This window comes from Arachis ipaensis, chromosome B4, assembly GCF_059453495.1.
Source record: "Arachis ipaensis isolate K30076 ecotype BB chromosome B4, ASM5945349v1, whole genome shotgun sequence".
Lineage (NCBI taxonomy): Eukaryota > Viridiplantae > Streptophyta > Magnoliopsida > Fabales > Fabaceae > Arachis > Arachis ipaensis.
The window spans coordinates 84,560,871-84,565,361 of NC_142439.1; the positions used below are offsets into that span (position 1 = coordinate 84,560,871).

The 4,491-nt window shown below is 35.6% G+C and overlaps 1 non-coding gene across 1 annotated transcript; it reads right to left on the minus strand.

Moving 5' to 3' along the window:
* Positions 1 to 2,153: 2,153 nt before the first annotated feature.
* On the minus strand, positions 2,154 to 2,261 carry LOC148568187 (small nucleolar RNA R71). The gene has a single exon (XR_015881576.1). It is a non-coding gene; the product is annotated as a small nucleolar RNA R71 (small nucleolar RNA).
* Between the last annotated feature and the right edge of the window lie 2,230 nt (positions 2,262 to 4,491).

Genomic DNA, 4,491 nt, shown 5'->3' on the forward strand with positions numbered 1-4,491 from the left:
CAGTGCACTTGCTAGTTAGTTGTGCGAGATTGTGAAGAAGAACTAAGATTAAGAATGTGCGTATTAAGTTTTTAGCGCCGTTACCAAGGAATGAACGATCACGATTTCGTGCACCAAGTTTTTGGCGCTGTTGCCGGGGATTGTTCGAGTTTGGACAACTGACGGTTCATCTTGTTGCTCAGATTAGGTAATTCTATTTTAATTTTAAGCTTTTTATCTTTACTATTTTTTATTTTCGAAAAATTTTCAAAAAAAAATCCAAAAAAATTAATAAAATCATAAAACCAAAAATAATTTTATATTTCTTGTTTGAGTCTAGTGTCAATTATTAAGTTTAGTGTTAATTGCATGTCTTTATTCTTCTTGCATTTTTCGAAAATTCATCATGTGTTCTTCATGATCTTCAAGTTGTTCTAGATGAACTTCTTTGTTTGATCTTCGCATTCTCATGTTTTGTATCTTTTCTTGAGTTTCATATGCATTTTCAATTTGTTAGTGTCTAAAGTTTGAAAATTTCTATATTTGGTGTCTTGCATGTTTTTCTTTTCTTAAAAATTTTCAAAAATAAGTCTTGATGTTCATCTTGATCTTTAAAGTGTTCTTGGTGTTCATCTTGACATTCAAAGTGTTCTTGCATGCATTAGTTGTTTTGATTCATAATTTTTATGTTTTGTTTCAATTTAGTGTTTTTCTCTTTCATCATTAAAAATTCAAAAATAAAAAATATATCTTTCCTTGTTTTACTCATAAATTTCAATTTCAAAATTATATATTTTCAAATATTTTTCATTTATTTTTATATATTTTCGAAATTTTTTTTAAAAATTGATTTTCAAAATCTTTTTCCTATTCTTACTTCATATTTTCGAAAATCTCACTAACATTTAATTTTTAGATTCAAAAATTTCAAGTTGTTACTTGCCTATTAAGAAAGGTTCAATCTTTAAATTTTAAAATCATATCTTTTTGTTTCTTGTTAGTCAAGTAATCAACTTTAATTTTCAAAATCATATCTTTTTAATTTTCAATCATATCTTTTTGATTGCTAATTTCAAAATCTTTTTCAAAATCAAATCTTTTTAATTTCTTCTTCAATCATATCTTTTTTTTAAATAAATTACAATCATATCTTTTCAATCAAATCTTTTTCAAAATAATTTCAATCATTTCAAATCATATCTTTTTAAAACCATATCTTTTCAAAATCATATCTTTTCAAAATATCTTTTTCTAACTTCATATCCTTTTAAAATTAATTTCAAAATCTTTTTCAAAACCACCTAACTATTTCTCTCTCCTAATTTTTTAAAATCACCTCCCTCTTTTTTAAAAAATCTTTTTAATTAATTAATTGTTTCCTCTAACTTTTTCGAATACTAATTAATAATTAAAATAAAAACAAAAATATTTTTCTTCTTCTAATCTTCAAAATTCTCTCCTCCTCATCTCTTTCTAATTATTTTATTTATCTACTAACACTTCTGTTCTTCTTAAAAATTTGAACCCTCTCCTTCTTTCCGTGTTCGAATTCTTTTTCTTCTCTTCTACTCACATAAAGGAACCTCTCTACTGTGGAAAAGAGGATCCCTATTATTTTTTGTTCCCTTCTTTTTCATATGAGTAGGAGCAAGGACAAGAACATTCTTGTTGAAGCAGATTCTGAACCTAAAAGGACTCTGAAGAAGAAACTAAGAGAAGCTAAAATACAACAATCCAGAGAAAACCTTACAGAGAATCTTGAAAAAGGAGACATGGCCGAAAATAATAACAATGGTGGAGATGCAAGGAAGATGCTTGGTGACTTTACTGCACCATCTTCTAACTTCTATGGAAGAAGCATCTCACTTCCTGCGATTGGAGCAAACAATTTTGAGCTAAAGCCTCAATTAGTTTCTCTGATGCAACAGAATTGCAAGTTTCATGGACTTCCATCAGAAGATCCTTTTCAGTTCTTAACTGAATTCTTACAGATCTGTGATACTGTTAAGACCAATGGGGTTGATCCTGAGGTCTACAGGCTTATGCTTTTCCCATTTGCTGTAAGAGACAGAGCTAGAATATGGTTAGACTCTCAACCTAAAGATAGCCTGAACTCTTGGGATAAGCTGGTCACTGCTTTCTTAGCCAAGTTCTTTCCTCCTCAAAAGCTTAGCAAACTTAGAGTGGATGTTCAAACCTTCAAACAGAAAGAAGGTGAATCCCTCTATGAAGCTTGGGAGAGATACAAGCAACTGACCAAAAAGTGTCCTTCTGACATGCTTTCAGAATGGACCATCCTGGATATATTCTATGATGGTCTGTCTGAATTAGCTAAGATATCATTGGACCATTCTGCCGGTGGATCCATTCACCTAAAGAAAATGCCTGCAGAAGCTCAGGAACTCATTGACATGGTTGCAAATAACCAGTTCATGTACAATTCTGAAAGGAATCCTGTGAGTAATGGGACACCTCAGAGGAAGGGAGTTCTTGAAATTGATACTCTGGATGCCATATTGGCTCAGAATAAAATATTGACTCAAAAAGTCAATATGATTTCTCATAGTCTGAATGGATTGCAAGCTACATCTAATAGTACTAAAGAAGCATCTTCTGAGGAAGAAGCTTATGATCCTGAGGACCCTGCAATAGCAGAGGTGAATTACATGGGTGAACCCTATGGAAACACCTATAATCCCTCATGGAGAAATCATCCAAATTTCTCATGGAAGGATCAACAAAAGCCTCAACAAGGCTTTAATAATGGTGGAAGAAACAGGTTTAGCAATAGCAAGCCTTTTCCATCATCCACTCAGCAACAGACAGAGAATTCTGAGCAGAATCCATCTAGCTTAGCAAATATAGTCTCTGATCTAGCTAAGGCCACTCTAAGTTTCATGAATGAAACAAGGTCCTCCATCAGAAATTTGGAGCACAAGTGGGCCAGCTGAGTAAAAGGGTCACTGAAACTCCTCCTAGTACTCTCCCAAGCAATACAGAAGAGAATCCAAAAAGAGAGTGCAAGGCCATAACCTTACTTGGTGTGGCCGAATCCAGAGAGGAGGAGAAGGACGTGAATCCTAGTGAGGAAGACCTCCTGGGATGTTCACTGACCAATAAGGAGTTTCCCTTTGAGGAACCAAAGGAAGCTGAGGCTCATCTAGAGACCATAGAGATTCCATTGAACCTCCTTTTACCATTCATGAGCTCTGATGACTATTCATCTTCTGAAGAAGATGAAGACATTGTTCAAGGGCAAGTTGCCCAGTATTTAGGAGCAATCATGAAGCTGAATACCAAGCTAATTAGTAATGAGACTTGGGAGGATGAGCCTCCATTGCTCATTAATGAACTGAATATATGGGTTCAGCACACTTTACCTCAAAAGAAATAGGATCCTGGTAAATTCCTAATTCCTTGTAACATAGGCACCATGACCTTTGAGAAGGCTCTGTGTGACCTAGGGTCAAGCATAAACTTAATGCCACTCTTTGTAATGGAGAAACTAGGAATCTTTGAGGTACAGGCTGCCAAATTCTCATTAGAGATGGCAGAAAAATCAATGAAACAGGCTTATGGATTAGTAGAGGACTTGTTAGTAAAGGTTGAAGGCCTTTACATCCCTGCTGATTTCATAATCCTAGACACTGGGAAGGATGAGGATGAATCCATCATCCTTGGAAGACCCTTCCTAGCCACAGCAAAAGCTGTGATTGATGTGGACAGAGGAGAGTTGGTCCTTCAACTGAATGAGGACTACCTTGTATTTAAGACTCAAGGTTCTCCTTCTGTAACCATGTAGAGGAAGCATGAAAAGCTTCTCTCACTGCAGAGTCAACCAAAGCCCCCACAGTCAAACTCTAAGTTTGGTGTTGGGAGGCCACAACCAAACTCTAAGTTTGGTGTTGAACCCCCCACATCCAAACACTAAGTTTGGTGTTGGGAGGTCCCAACAATGCTCTGAACATCTGTGAGGCTCCATGAGAGCTCATTGTCAAGCTATTGACATTAAAGAAGCGCTTGTTGGGAGGCAACCCAATGTCATTTAACTATATTTAATTATTTTCCATTTCTATTTTATGTTTTCTTTAGTTTGATGATCATATGAAGTTACAAAAACTACTGAAAAATAAAAAACAGAATGAAAAATAGCATTAAAAACAGCTTACCCTGGAGGAAGAGCTTACTGGCGTTTAAACACCAGTAAGATGCATCAAACTAGCGTTTAACGCCAGAAAGAAGCATCAAGCTGGCGTTAAACGCCAAAAAAAGCACCATACTGGCATTTAACGCCAGAACAGAGCATGGAATTGGCGTTAAACGCCAGAAACAAGCAGCAAGCTGGCGTTTAACGCCAGACATGCATTCTAAGGGTGTTTTGCATGCCTAATTGGAGCAGGAATGCTAAGTCCTTGACCCACTGGATCTGTGGACCCCACAGGATCCCCACCTACCCCACCTCTTCTTCTCTCCTCTTCACACCTTTTCATAACTCTCTTCCCCATATACCCT